Below are 16218 nucleotides of genomic sequence, written 5' to 3'. Positions count from 1 at the left end.
ACATGAATGCAAAGGAACATGGCTATTTCCAGTGAATTTGTCTTTCTTACGCTGCTTCTTGGGGAACAGACGAGGGCTTCATACCTCACTGCGGTGAGTGCAAAGAACACTGCTGATGAGACCAAAAATCTTGGGCTTGGGGACACTTTGTTGCTCTGACAATGCGGACAGGTTGTTTAAACCCTTTGAAACCCTTTGAGTCTCAGTTTTCTTTTCCATGTATCAAATAATAAATAATATGTGCTTTACTCGTGTCCGAGGGTTGGGGGTGTAAGATGTGGGTACTAAATGAACAAACACGTTGCAAACTGTCATCCATTGTATAAATATTGGAGTAAATTAGTTACTTGCCTTTGATTACAAGCCGCAGAAATGAATCTTCGCTAACTAAATCTAGAAGGAATTTATTGGAAGGCTATCAGAGGCTCACAAAAGTGCCAGGAGCCTAGAAGACCATGCTGGGACGTGGGAGGCATAAAGCATCTCCAGAGACAAATAAGTGGGGCACTGTAGAATCCCTGGCAGGAACTATCTAGGGGAAGGGGCGGAGCGCTAGAACTTCCAGGCCCTTTGACCTTGTGCTCAGATTTAATACTGGGGAAGGAGTACCCAGTTTGCTCAAACCGAATCTGGCGCTAGTGTTTAGGGTAGGGAAGGGCATGGTCCCTGATTGTTGTCCCACCAGATTGTGTCTGATGGGTAAGAAGTCATTTCTTGAAAGGAATCAGAGCTGACAGAAAATGAATGGATGGTGGACAACCCCCATATCCAACAATGTGAAATCCATATTCCTTACTTCCCAGTTTTGGATATAAAATGTACACATTCGAATTTAGTGACTCTGAGACTTTGTCCCCTGCAACGAAAGAGATGGCAATTTTTCCCTTCTTGGAGTTTCACCGGACAACCCCCAAGAACATAATGATTGCTCAGACCAAAGGTTCAGTCCTGGCTATTATGGTCTAAAATAGAGAAGAGAAAACGTGAGAGCTGCCTCAGCCGACTGAGGAGTCAGTCCTCTTTGGGGCTGCCATTGATGTTGCTATCCATTGTGACCCTACTGAACTCCAATGGTCCCTCTCCTCTGGCCCCAGCCTCCTTGTCCACTTCTTAAGGGTGGGGTTGGCTGGATACTCATTGCAAATCAGGGGGCCTGATAACTAAAGAAACGAGCTGTCTGTTATTGAAAGCTGCTGCCGAGCTGGGGTCCTGGCTATCATTTCTCTCTGCATGTAGAGGTGAAAGAGGGCATCTCTCTGTTCCCTAAATTCCTCCAGGCTTGGCCGTGATGCTGGTGAGGGGGTCCAGAGGATTTATTTTCTCTGTCATTTGCTATGTCTAGACTATTCCTTTCTCCTGATCTCTGAGCACCGGTCCTGGGGGCGGAGGAAGTCCCTCCCACTTTCTGTCCCAACGCCCAGCCCTGTGTGCTACCCTAGTACAAGTGAAAGGTTTTTTTGTTTCTTTTTTTTTTTCCCATGAGAAAACGCAATCTTTTAAAGGTATTTTTTACTGCCTTTACGATCTTTCTTAAAGACTCAGAGGGAAATACAAGAATGTTGTGATTTAGCTAATATGTCTAACCACTCCTTCAGATGGGAGAGCAACTTGGTTTTGAATAAAAATTGAGTCAGAGAAAATTAAGGCACTTAAAATAAGGACTGAAATGCAGCTATGGAAGTATGACTGACTGGTCAGTTTGATGAGGCAAGAGCTATGTGTCTTTTTGCTCCCCTTCTCCTGCCCAATCTGAATTCCTTCCATTCTCTTCACAGGGTTTGCTTACTTGGCTCATTTGAAGAAAGCTTATTTTTCCATGGGTCCCCACATGTTTCCCGGTTGGTATAATCAAGTAAAGAAAACAGTGATAGTGCTTGAGTTGGTAGTGGCAGGACAGCAGTGAGGAGGAAGACAGGTGAATTTGAGGTAAAAGACTGGTGGACATTAAAGAAAGCATGTGGATCTCGCCTCTCAAGCTGCTGAGGCAAGGCCAAGGGAAAATTCTAGTGTAGAAATATACCTGTGCCTTTCCTCTCTTCCCATCCCCAAAACAAAGTACAGTGACTTTTGCATGGAGACAAGGTTAGGACATGGAAGTCTTATTTTATTCTTGCGCTTTTTGGCCTTCTAAGCAGATCTCAAATATCAAGTCACTTGTAAAGAAGATAGTAGCTCTGTACTCAGATGAGCCCTATGGGACGTTTGGGAAGAAGAGAAACAGACTAAAGCTGCTGGATCCTATTGTATATTAGGTTAAGTTGCCCTGTGTCAGGACTTCTCATAAAAGTTAAGTGGTTACCAAGCTGGGGGCCAAGTAGCAGTGTATGTTAAAGTTTGAGCTTATTTCCTTAGTTGAGATTTTTTTTTTTAATAAAAAAACTCAGTGGATACAAACTTCAGTTTAGGGTGATACCAGGCTTTCTTATAATGCATAGCTATCCAGAAATATTTCCAAAGATGCCACAAATGGTTTGTTTGGGAAACTTCCTCCCCACATATTAACTGGATCAGTGTTTGCTGTGAAATTGGAACACATGAGAATAATCAGATCTGCTGGGAAGATGATAGTTTGGAATTTCTGCTTTCCAAAGCATTTCACAATTTCAATCATGTTTTTTTTTCTTTTTTCCCTGAGAACTCTGTATCCTATGGTATCTCTATCTAGTTATAAATGCCTCCAGGCTATATTCTACAGCTCAGTCAGCATGCTGTCCAACAAAAGTTATGTTCATTTATAATACATTTCAACTGTTTGGCAGAGTCTTATCAATATGCTTTGGCTTACCAAACAGAAAGATTAGCATCTAGCTTGCGCATTTGCTTTTTTTCTCTAACACAGATGTATTTTTTTTTTTTTTAAATCAAGACATCTTGTTTAAATATTTTTGTTCAACTTTGGATGATGTTCCAGAAAAGGTATGAAAGAGGCTCTGTGAAATATTTTTGGTGTGATATAATGAGTCAAATAAGGAGCAGCATACCTTGCAATTTTCAACACATCAAAAATGTGCTCAGGGTATTAAAGGAAAGAGAAGTTGAAATACACCATGCCTGTTTTCTGTTCCTTAGCACATTTTGGCAATAGCCACAATTGTTTACATGGGGGAACATGAGTCAATCTAATTTAACATGATGTTAATGTGTTTTGGAATAAAAATGTGTAGAATATATCATGAAATTATGCTCTGGTACTAGAATCAAATAATGTCAGAACTGAAAGAGCTAAGAAGGTATTCAGTTTTACACTCTCATTTAAATTCAGGCCCAAACTGGTGAAATTACTTGCCCAAGATAAAATAGCTAGACATTTGCAAAGCTCAAATGAATTTGATTTTACACTCTTTGTCGACCGTTCTACCTTTCCACGAAGATGGTGATATGTTCTCTCTATGGTCCTTCTCCTCACATTTAAAAGACTACTTTGGATACATACTTCATTTGAGGTGACCAAACTATGTCAGAATATCAAATGACAGATTGTGAAAATTAAAACCATGGCTAAATTATTACCCAGCCTATAGAGCCTCTGCATCTCCTCCATTAGCCTAAAAAATTGAATCAACTATTCAGGTAGGTTGGGAAAAGTTCATGTTTTTTCTGAAGTTTACATCATGATTCTGTGACTGAATTTGCCCAAATTTGCAACCTATTTCTATAATAGGACAATAGACTTTAAGAGCAGAATAAAATTGGAGATCACGGAGAGGGCATTAAAATCTTTGAAAGGGGAAGCTGAATTTCTTGGATAAAAATACTTAAAGGAAACCATTTGTTTGAGTCCTAGCGTGTTGAGTAGTAAAGGAGAATGCAATTTCCATATGAGCTTTGACCACAGCAAGCAAGATTATCTTTCCTCAAATCCTTAGGGGTAATAGTAGGTGTCAGACAGACTTAGGTTCAAACCTGGATCTGTCACACAAGCTGTGATCTTAAACTTGGCTCTCAATTTCCTTATCAAAGAAATGGGTAAAACAATAGCTAACCTCAGGGTATTGCAGTAATTCCATTGCAAAAATCAGTTACATTTCTGTATAGTAACTACAAACTACTGGAAAGAGAAATTAAGAAAATCCAATTTACAATAGCATCAAAAAGAATAAAATACTTAGGAATAAATTTAAAGAAGTGAAAGACCTGTACCCTGAAAACTATGACATTGATGAAAGAAATTGAGGAGGACACAAATAAAAGGAAAGATATCCCATGATCCTTGAGTGGAAGAATTAATATCGATAAAATGTCTATTCTACTCAAAGCAATATACAGATTCAATGCAATCCCTATCAAAATTCCATGGCATTTTCCACAGAAATAGAAAAAAAGAATCCTAAAATTCATATGGAATCCCAAGAGACCTGAAATAGCTAAAGCAATCTTGAGAGAGAACAAAGCTGAAGGGATCACACTTCCTGATTTCAAACTATATTACAAAGCTATAGTAATCAAAACAGTAATATGTTGGCATAAAAAACAGACACATAGATCAATGCAACAGACTAGAGAACCCAGAAATAAAATCTTGCATATATGATCAACTAATTTTTTTTTACAAAGGACACAAGAATAAACAATGGGAAAAGAACAGTCTCTTCAATAAATGGTATGACGAAAGCTGTATATCCACATGCAAAAGAATGAAATTGGATCCCTATTTTACACTATACACAAAAATCAATTCAAAATGGATTAAATAATTGATGTAAGACCTGAAACCATAAAAGTCCAGAAGAAAATATAGTGGGTAAGCTCCTTGAAATTGCTCTTGGAAATGATTTTTTGGGTCTGACACCAAAAAGTTCTTTGAAATTGCTCTTGGAAATGATTTTTTGGGTTACCAAAAGCAAAGGTAACAAAAGCAAAAATAAACAAGTGGGACGCCATCAAACTAAAAAGATTCTGAAGAACAAAAGAAACTATCAACAAAATGAAAAGGCGACCTATGGAATGGGAGAAAAATATTTGCAAATCTCTTATTCATTAAGGGGTTAATAGCCAAAATATACAAGGAACTTACACAACTCAGAAAAAAAACCCAATTAAAAGATGGGCAGAACTGCACAGACATTTTTTCAAAGAGGACATACAAATGACCAACAGGTACATAAAAATGTGCTCAACATTACTCAACATCAGGAAAATACATATCAAAACCACAATGAGATATATCACCCTACTCCTTTACACATATCTATTATCAAAAAGACACAAGGTAACAAATGCTGGCAAGGATGTGGAAAAAGGGAACCCTTGAACACTGTTGGGAATGTAAACTGGTACAGCCATATGGAAAACAGTATGGAGATTCCTTAACATAATTAAAAATAGAGCTACAATATGATCCAGTCATCCACTTCTGAGTATATATCCAAAGGAAACACAATTACTATCTTGAAGAGGTATCTGTACTCCGGTGTTCATTCCAACATTTTTGACAATGGCCAAGGTCTGGAAACAATCTAAATGTTCATTGATGGATGAATGGATAAAAAAAAATGTGGCGACATAATAATGGAATATTGTTTGGCCTGTCAAAAGACACAAATCCTACATTTGCAACAACATGGATAAACCTGGAGGACATTATGGTAAGTGAAAGAAGACACAGAGAAAAAGACACATATTCCACGGTATCACTTATATGTGGAATCTTAAAAAAGAAAAAATGTTCAACTCATAGAAACAGAGTGGAATGGTGGTTGCCAGGGACACAAGGGTGGGGGAAGTAGTTCTAAGATGAATAAGATATGAGGATCTGGTGTATAACATGGTGATTTGTTGATAATACTGCATTATATAATTGAAATATGCTAAGAGAGAGGAACTTAAGTGTTCTCAAACAAAAAGTAAATATGTGAGGTGAGGGATGTGTTAGTTAACTTCATGGTGGGAATCCTTTCCCCATGTATACATGTATGACATCATCACATTGTACAATTTAGACTACAATTTTATTTGTTAATTATACCTCAGTGAAGTTGAAAAAAAATATGATGTATAACAGCAAGAGGTAGATTCTAATTGTCTACCTCATTATATCTGGCTGGCCTTGTGACTAGCTTTGACTTTGAATGTAGCAGAAGTGATGTGAGTTCTGGGATCTGGGCTTGCTGAGAGTATATAGTTTCTGCCTTTGCCTTCTTGAAGTGCTGCCCTGATACCACCATGAAAGGAAGTTGATTTAGTTTATTGAAGGATGAGAGGCTACACAGAGGAGAAATGATCTATCCCAGCCAACAGGTGGGCAAGTGGCCACACGTGTGAGCAAGGCCACCTTAGTCCTTCCAATCTAGTTGATCCATCAACTGAATGCAGCCATATATGAAAGTTGGGTGATAAATCGACACCTGCTACATGGATACACTTATACTAGGAGGGCATACAAATGCTGTTTTGGCATGCAGATGTTTGTGAGCTTGTGCCCACATCCCACTTTGGTTTGAGTTTTCCCTGAGGCTATTTCTTGTGGGAGTCTGTTGCATTCAGAGGCCCTATGCCTGCTCCTTTCCCCATTCACATGATTGGTGATACAAAGTATGAGGGCTACCACCTGTGTGATGCCTTGGCATTCGGGGTATGTATGAGGGTTTTGGCTCGTTTATGATGTTAGAGTTGCTGTCCACAGATTGTGTAATAATATACTGAATTAAGAAAAAAATGGCACAGGAGGTTAGGATTCCTTTTTTTCTAAGTCCCATTAAGATTCCATATTTGGTACATTTGTAGGACAGCACCAACAAAAAGTTAATTTTTAGTAAATGTGAACTATTACAACTATTAATAAATATCAGCTAATCATAATTTACATGGTGTTTTAAAGTTTATAAAGCATGCTTAACCAATTTATCTTAATTGAATCTCAAAATGATCCATTGGGGAAGTTTTTTCCATAGCTTAGAAAAATTTAACCTAAAGTTAGTAACTTGTTAAAATCATTAGAATCAGAAGTTAGAAGCAAGGCTTACACCCTGCTCTTTTGATGCTATTTTTAATTTCTAGTTTTCTTCTTCTGTATAAGGAACATGTAAACAATATGATATCATTGGTGCTTAGGGTATTAAATTTTGGTTTTCAGTGGAGAATTAATTATGTAATTTGATTTCAACTTTCCTCTTGGCTTAACTTCTGAGATGCTTGCTCTCTTAGGGTATTATTAGTTAACATGACGTTTACTTCTCTAATGTCCTTGCTTTAAATGAGTAAAAGTAATTCCTAACATATTTCGCATTTCCTTTCCTACTACAGAATGAAGTGGTACATATTATCACAAAGGTCTGAGAAGTAAAAGCATCTTCTTAAGTAGCTAGCAGTCTTACTGCAATGAAGCCTAGGTTAGCTATTAGTCCTCTAAGAAGCACAAAGAAGCCAGAGCAAAATACTTCCAGAGGTGGTAACTTGCAGTGGAGGTCATTAAAATGTTTTCTGCAAGAGACTAAGACAATTAGCCATTAAGGAAGTATAAATCAAAACCTTGAGATACCACTTGATGGCTATAATCAAAAGGACAGATAATAACAAGTGTTGACAAGATGTGGAATCATTAGAAACCTCATAGATTGCTGGTGGGAATTTAAAATGATATAGCCGCTTTGAAAAGTAGTCTAGCATTATCTAAAAATCTGAAAATTGAGTTACCATATAATTTCACCTTTAGGTATATACCCAAGGGAATTGAAAGTATATGTTCATGCAAAATCTTGTACGTGAATATTCATAACAGCATTTATCATAATAGCTAAAAAAGTGGAAATGACCCAAATGTCCAGCAACTAATAAATGAATAAATAAAATTTGGTATATCCATTACAATGGAATATTATTTGACAGCATTATTTTGACAATAAAGGAATGAAGTACTAATATACGCACCCACATGGATGAACCTTGAAAACATTATGCTAAATGAAAGAAGCTAGGCATAAAGTCTATAGTATGATTACATTTATATGAGATGTCCATAATAGGCAAATTCATAGAGACAAAGTAGATTAGGGGCTGTGTGGGGAATAGAGAGGTTGGGAGGTGGTGATTAAGGGTATAAAATTTCTTTTTGGGGTGATAAAAATGTTCTAAAATTGACTGTGGTGATGGACGCACAAATGTGTGACTATACTAAACGCCATGGAACTGCACAATTTGAATGCATGAATTATATTTCAATAGAGCTGTTAAAAAAAGAAGAGAGACTAAAGCATTGGCTCAAGATATTTGAATGCCAAAAGCTGATCTAATATGAATGATATTCAAATTTTGAAGGAGATAAATCATCATAAAGTATATAGGAGTTGGAGATAAAAGCACTGGAGGCTATCTTCATTATTAACCAGGAAATCTGTGATTCAGTCTCAGAGGTGTGGCCTCTGGGCACTGAGGATGATATTGGTTTCTCCAGAAACACAAGCTATTGCCAATTGCGTTAAACACCTTGTTCCTCAATTTGCTGAACATTGTAGAGAAAGGTAGTAGTGCAGTCAGTGTTCTTCTGAGGTTTTATCTTGTTCTTTCACTTGGAATATATTCCTTTGTTTCTTCATTTTACTTGACTCTCGGCGTTGGTTTTTATGCATTAGATAAAGCGGCCACCTCTCCCAGTCTTGAAGGAGTAGCCTCCTGTAAAAGATAAACCTTATTGTTCATCCATATCCTGGCTCTTTGTTGTCTCTCAAACCTTTGTATTGTCCAAGCAGTCTATTTCATTTTTAATGGCTCATTTTTAATGGCAGTTGAAGGTGTGCCAAGACCTGTCAGCATCCCAAAGGGGAGGATCTCAGTTAGCACTAGATTCAGGTTGATTGGAAGCCAGACCTTCAGGCAGCAGCTTTTAAAATATGCAAATATATACAGTCCTATGGGATCGCAAGCAGAAGCCCTACAGACCACCAGTGCCAGGCAGTCTAGAGATGTCCCCTCGTGGCAGCTGCAAAAACTAGGGCACCAGATGCATGTGAAAGGTACCTGGCACTCTGGGTGGTGCAAAGATGGCACCCACTGGCTGGAGAGGCAGAGGGGGAATGTAGAGATGGTGCCTGCTAGGAAACAAAAGAGAAAAAAAAAGCCTAGAGTTAAAAGAAATGGCATCTACTTGTGGGAACAAGGCTGAAGAAGAGTGTGAAGATGGAGCCCACTGGCTGGAGTGAGGCAGAGACAGATTGTAAAGATGGTGCCTGCTGGGAAAGAAAAAAGAAAAAAAAGAAAGAAAGAAAAAGCCTAGAGCTTTAAAAGAAAAAAAGATGGTACCCACTGGCTGAAGCAAGTTTACATCCCTGGAGAGCACCCCAAAACGCTTCCACATGTGTGTCAAATCAGATGCCTGCTCCTTAAGCCATCACTTTAAGACAGGAAAATGATCCTTTCACATGCAAAGTCCAGGCGCCCCGTGATTGGCCACTTCTGCCTTGGGCCCTGGGGCTGGTGAGTCCACGTGCGAGCCCTTTTAAGAGCCATTCCTCAGATGGGGATGGCCTTGTGTGCCTCATTTTTCAGAGCTAGGGGTTTTGGTGGTTCCTCAGGTGCAGCTCTTAAAAGTTGTGGGTACTCAACGTGGGGTTCAAACTCTTTGCTCCTCGGGACAAGTTCCAGGTTTTGTGTTCCCTTCCAATTGTGGGTTGCTGTGCTGGGGCTGGGTTTTCTGGCTCGATTGTATCCCAGCCTCTCCTACCTACTTTGATGAGGGCCTTCTTTCGTTTGCTTAATGCATAGTAGTAGCTTGGCCAGTTTTTAGGTGTTTTTTTTTTTTTTTTTTTTCCCCAGAGGAAATTATTCCGTATGTAGCTGTAGATTAGGTGTAACCATGGGAAGAGGTGAATTCAGGATCCTGTTATGTCACCAACTTGAACGAGAAGCCTGGTCAGTGTTCTCAACAGCATTTAGGCTCTTGCATGAGCAGTGGGAGGAGGTGGGTCTGAGGAAGGGGAGAGAGCTAATGTTTATTCAAATCAGCTGCCATATTCAATGCACCATATCAGGCTCTCTGTCTCCCTTTTCACAATCATCCTATAAGACAGGTATTATTATTTCCACTTTAGAGTTGAGTAAATTGAGGCTGAAAGAGAACAAGCCTTGGTCACCTAGCCCACAAGTGGCAGCACCGGAATGTAAAACCAGCTCTATTTCTTGCTCAATTCTGTGACTTTCTTACTTAAATGTCTATGAGTGTGATCCAAAATCCCTGGATCAAACAAACATAGGGAATGGACAAATGAGTTTGGGGCCTACAGAACTGAGGACAGACGAAAACGCCACACAGAAATTCACCGTGATGCTGCTGCCCTGTATTAGGCTGGTTTGACTGATCAGATTCACCTTTAATTCAAGGGATGCGGTGATGTACTGCTGCCTGGAGACCGGTACCCGAGGGGATCCTGCTGACCAATACCCCACCTTCCCTTGCTAAACACATCTGATTGTTCTCCTTTGCAGATGGTCAAAGCACTAGCCCCTATAGCTAGATGCCCCCCTTGCTTCTGAGTGTCCCCTTGGCACCCAGGGACTGCTTCACCCAGGGAATGCTTTGTGTAACAAGGCTCCAGGCAGCTGCTGTGAGCCTGGAGGTCAGGCGAATATGGGCTGAGGACATGAGGACACCTGCCTCTTGCATGCAAAGATGAAACAAATGACAACATTTGTTGTCTTGGATCTGAGCAGCCCAGGCAGCGTGTGTGAGAGCCTCACAAGCTCTGTTTTCTTCCTAAGCATAGGTCCCTCTTTTCATATCTGGAGCAGGGAACAGATGTTTCATCAAAAGACACATTTAAAATAAAGATAATTATGCAGTAAGAGGCTTAATTACATCAGCTTATTCAGGTCCACTTAATTGCCTGACAGCCTGAGTGCCTCCCACTTATTTGCAGCAGAGGCTCTCCTGTTTTGCTGGTTTATCAAATCCTTTGATGGCTAGAGGAAGATGTTATTGACTTAGCAATTCAGAAAATATCAATTCCTTATATACAGCTGGTAGAGGAAAATGTAAATATTTTTAACAAACAATAAAGAATCATAATTTTCCTAGAGGTGGCTTATGGTGTCCTATAAATGATTAATAACTGGAATGACTCAGAGAGGTAAACCTGAACGAGATATTTCATCTTTAGTTGTCTCTTGGTCATATTTGAAATATTTTTGTCAAATTACAATCATAAGGAGAAGGTGATTTGCTAATTTAAGGAGGTCGTTTGGATCATGTGACAATGAGGCAATTGACCAAAATTTAAAGGCAGAGATTAGCTCTGTTTCAGACTGGTGTCCTCTTTCCCTTTTTTCTTCCTAGACTACCAGCCTTTTTGAAACAGCATTTTTTTTTTTTTTACTCCCTGCCTCTATCTTCTCTCAACACTCATTTCCTCCACCAAAACTTGCATCCCGATTCCTTCCTGCCCAGATCAGTCTTCTGAAAACAAATGTTAAACTGTGCTTCTGTTTAGTCCTTCTTCCATTATGTGGTCTGTAGCATTTATGTAAACTCTTCCATGGCTTCCAGGATATTGCACCCTCCTGGACTTACCCCTTGAATCAGTTGGGATCCCAGCAGAAAACAGGTGACACATTCACAGAGTAACTGAAGGGAGTCTAATCCAGGGGCTCTTGACATAGATTGAGGGAGCCAACAAGCGATGAAGCAGTATGCTGAGACTAGAGATGGGAAAGCTGTGACCACCACTAGAGCTGAGAGGGGGAGCAGTTAGCAGACCTACTGCATGGAGAGCACCCACCTACAGAAGCTGTGGACTTCAGAGAGAGATAGGTAACCTGGGGCAACCCATTAGGGGAAGAGCTAGGGGAATATATACTCCAACTTCACTCTCTTCCTAGCCTCTAATCTCTGCCAGTGGTTCTCATTAGCCAGATTGGACCCAGTGTCAGAGGGCAAGGGAGCTCACACAGGGCAGTTCATATAAGTCAGCCTCCCTGAGCAGAGAGCAGGGTTGGAAGTGAATTTAAAATGGCAAATGGAAAATATTCACTACATCTTTCTTATGTTTTCTTCTTAGTCTCACTTATTGGCATTTGATCCCTCACCATCTCTTGTAAGTATAATGTTCCTGAAGGCTCTGGAGACCCTTCTTCTTTTGTCCTAGACAATCTCACCTGGTTCTTGCCTTCAAATATCACTGCTATGTTGATGATTTACAAGTCCCTATATCTAGTTCTTTTCTCTCAAACTCCGCTTGCTGGATGTGTCTATCTTAAATGACTCACCACTCCCTCCATTTTTAACACATTCAAATGGAACTCCTCTCAATTTAAGCTCATTCTTGGGATAACGTTCTTCTCCCATTTAGGCTGGAATCATTATACTTGTCTTTATTTCCTTTTAGCCAATTGGCTACTAAGTTCTGTGAATTCCATCTCTGAATTCGCCCCAATATCCCTTCCCTCCTTCCTATCACTATGGGCAAGGCCACAGTTCATAATCTCATTTTTTCTTATGTGCCTTTTCTATAATAACTTTCTTGCTTTTAGTCTTTAACTTTTACATTGTCCTCCACACCATTTCTGAAGTTATCTTTCTAAGCCAGTTTACATTTTGTTAAATTCTTAAGGAAAAGCCTTCAATGTCTTAACATTACCTAAAGAATAAACTCAATTGCTTAGGATGGTTTTCATAGCCCATTCCATCGTAATCCCAACCTGTCTGTCTATCCTCATAGCTTAGTATATATCCTTTTAAGTAATTCACACTTTATACCTCCCTTCCTTCTATCATTCTACTCTCTCTGCCTCCTCTCTTCCTTTAAATTCAGATGAGCAAATGTAAATGAGGGAAGTAGTCCATATAATACAACGGGGAGGGTAGAAGACTGTGGCCACTGGAGAAAGGAGGCCAGTGTAAAGGACGTTGTTTTTATTTAAGTTCTGTGGATTGTTGTCCTGTAGGAATGTAGAAACTTTGTTTTTCGATGTTTATTTTTCAAGACTACCTAAAGAATTTTAATTTTTATATGTATCTGCAAGCAACCAACAATCACACGACTTTATCACGTGTTCAGGATCTACTTGTATTAAAGCCTCTCTGACAGTTGCAGTACAACAGATCTTTGATAGGCACATTCGACATCCACCGATGAGAGCAATTTGAACATTGCATATGCTACACAAGTTTCCATATCTAGCTGCTCATTATCCAGTGGAAATCAATGGCCACATCCCATGTGCTTGCTGCATGTAAGAAACACAACACTGTGGTTAAAAAAAAAATTATGGAGCAAGGCAGGTATCTGATGATTTTCAAATGTTGGAAGCTGAAACCTGCTTACATTCCTGCATCCTGAGAGATTTGGGGGCAGTCCATCAATTTTCCGAACACATGATGGCAAAAGCAGCTACCTATGGAGACCCAAGGTTTAATGATCAGAAGAGAATGCAATGAAGTGCTATTTTTCTGAAGCAGTGGAGTGATGGGTGATTTGCAGCTTCTAACAGGGTGACTCTGGATTCAAGGCTGACCGCAGATTCCTGAACATGGGATAGTCGTATTTGATGGCTTTATCAACAAAGAAGTGACCAGTGCTGTGAATTAACTCTTTAAGGGGGTAGGTTTTGTGGACTTTCATACACTAATTTTGCATTCTCACCTGGTTACCTGAATAGAATGGGTCAAAACTTTGACTGGAGAATTAGAAAAGGTCTTAGGAAAGTGAAAAATGAGTTGTCCAGATTATTAGAATACTCCGACTTCTTGGAATTTATAGACTTCTATAAGGCTAGAGTTTTGCCAAAACTCACACCACAGCACCTAATCCTCTTACTGGAGCGGGAAGGTGCGAGGCTCCCAGCTGCTTGCTGGGTCTCTCGTGGGTACTCGAACACAGCATGCATCTCCAGGTAGCGGCAATAGTGCCTGTGGTGTGGTGAGACCAGGTGCCTCGTTTTTGGGTCACCAGTCTGAGATACAGCAAGCAGCCCGCTAAATAACCAAGACCACTTATAGGTGAACCTCCTACTCCTAACTCCTGTACGCCTTTGGGTATTCTCACGATGGACTTTATTTTAGATTTTATATCATCTATCCTCCTGTAGTTGTGATGATGGATACACTTTTTTCTTTTCTTTCTTTTTTTTTTCCATTCAAGACAGGGAATACTTTATTCAAACCCATCAGAGAAATGGACAGTTTGGGTCTGTAACAAAGCATCATGTTTTAAAGTCTAGGCCAGTAATTGTATACAAGAGTATATACACTGATACCTATAATGTAACTGATTAGACAACAGCTTTTCAATGTTTAAAACAGAATAAACTTCACTGTGAAAGCAGCACCTCTGTGACATATTAACTGTAGTATTTCTCTCCTTCTTCCTCACCGTCTCCTTCAACAGATTCCACACCACCCACATCATAATCCTTTTCAAGGGCAGCCGTGTCCTCTTGGGCCTCAGAAAACTCTCTGTCCTCCATGCCCTCACCTACGTGCCTGTGAACAAAGGTACACCTGGCATCCATCAGGTCAGACTCATGGTCCAGGTGTGCCCAGGCCTCAGTTCCAGGTGTGGTACTGCTCAGCGTGCACACAGCTCAGTGTGCTTTGGCCAGGTCTCCACCAGGTACCACAGTGGGAAGCTGGGAATTAATGCCACCTTCGAAGTCAGTGGGATACCCGTCCACACACTGGATAGTATGCTTGGTCTTGATCATGACAGTGGTGGCATCGACATCTTTGGGGATCACATCACCATGGTACAGCAGGCAACGAGCCATGTATTTACCATGGTAAGGGTCCCATTTCCCCATCCTGTTGCTGGCTCAAAGCATGCATTCATGATCTCTGCTACAGAAAGCTGCTCCTGTAGGCTTTCTCAGCAGAGCTGACAGGGACAAATGTGGTCAGAGGGAAATGGATGCAGGGATGGGATACCAGTTTGGTCTGAAATTCAGTCAGGTCAACATTCAGGGCTCTATCAAATCTGAGGGAAGCAGTGATGGGAGACACAATGTGATCTATCAGCCTATTCAAGTTAGCGTAGGTTGGGTGCTCAATATTGAGGTTTCTATGGCAGATGTCATAGATGGCCTCGTTGCCAACCATGAAGGCACAATCAGAGTGCTCCAGGGTGATATGGGTGGTGTGGATGGGGTTGTAGGGCTCAACTGCAGCTATGGAAACCGGGGGGGTGGGGTGGTGACTGGATAAATGGAGAACTCCAACTTGGACTTCTTGCCATAATTGACAGAGAGACGTTCTATCAGCAGTGAGGTAAACTGAGAACCAGATCCCCCGCCAAAGCTGTGGAACACCTGGAAGCCCTGAAGACCTGTACACTGGTTGGCCAGTCTCCAAATTCAGTCCAAGACAAAGTCAATGATCTCCTTGCCAGTGGTGTGGTACCCACGAGCTGAGTTGTTGGCAGCATCTTCCTTGCCTGTGGTGAGCTACTCGAAGTGGAAGAGCTGGCAATAGGTGCCAGGGTGAACTTCATCAATGACTGTATGTTCCAGGTCTACAAATACTGCCCTGGGCACATACTTGCCAGCACCTGTCTCACTGAAGAAGCTGGTGAAGGAGTCATCTCCTCCAATGTCTTGTCACCTGGCTCTGGTCATCGGGCTGGATGCCATGTTCCAGGCAGTAGACCTCCCAGTAGGCATTGCTGATCTGGACACCATGCATGGTTGATGCTTTGCAGCTGCCAGGTGGAGAGGAAGAGATTATTTCTTCTTATAGTGCGACTCTTAGGTGGTCGATGTAAAAGAAACTGCCTGGATACACTTTCTTAAATGGGATGCTTTATCCCCTGAACTTCACCATTCCTGGCCCCACAGAAACCTCATTAAAAGGCCTGGCTTCTCACCTCCCCAAAACAGAATACCCTAAACCTCAGAAATCCCTATAGCCCTCCTTTGTTCATTGAAATCCTTTCCATCATTCGTGGTCCAGTTCAAATGACTACTTGTTTTTGTGAATTATTTCCTGATTAGCTAACCAGAATCAATGGATCCTTCCTGTGCGCTGCTCTAGGTATCTACTGCAGGAGAGGGAAAGAATGGGTGTCAAATTATATACAGATTCACAATGTGACAGATTTTGTGCAAATAAGAAATATTATCTTGTTTATTCCTCACGACCACATTGTGAGATAGTATTTTTAGCTCCATTTATGAGTAAGAAAACTAAGGCTCAAAGAAGAATTATAACTTGCTTAAGATCACACAGATATTAGTAAGTGGTAGAACCAGGATTCATATATGAGTCCTTTCCAGACTAAAAGTCTGTATTTCTCTCCACAA

At 40.5% G+C, this 16218-nt stretch overlaps 1 pseudogene; it reads right to left on the bottom strand.

The window, feature by feature from the left end:
* Positions 1-14265: 14265 nt before the first annotated feature.
* LOC109445563 (tubulin alpha-1A chain-like) lies at positions 14266-15601 on the bottom strand (annotated as a pseudogene).
* Between the last annotated feature and the right edge of the window lie 617 nt (positions 15602-16218).

This window comes from Rhinolophus sinicus, chromosome 3 (assembly GCF_057876585.1).
Source record: "Rhinolophus sinicus isolate RSI-liver-muscle chromosome 3, RSI-T2T, whole genome shotgun sequence".
Classification (NCBI taxonomy): Eukaryota; Metazoa; Chordata; class Mammalia; order Chiroptera; family Rhinolophidae; genus Rhinolophus; species Rhinolophus sinicus.
This window is presented reverse-complemented; position numbering and strand designations above follow the sequence as displayed.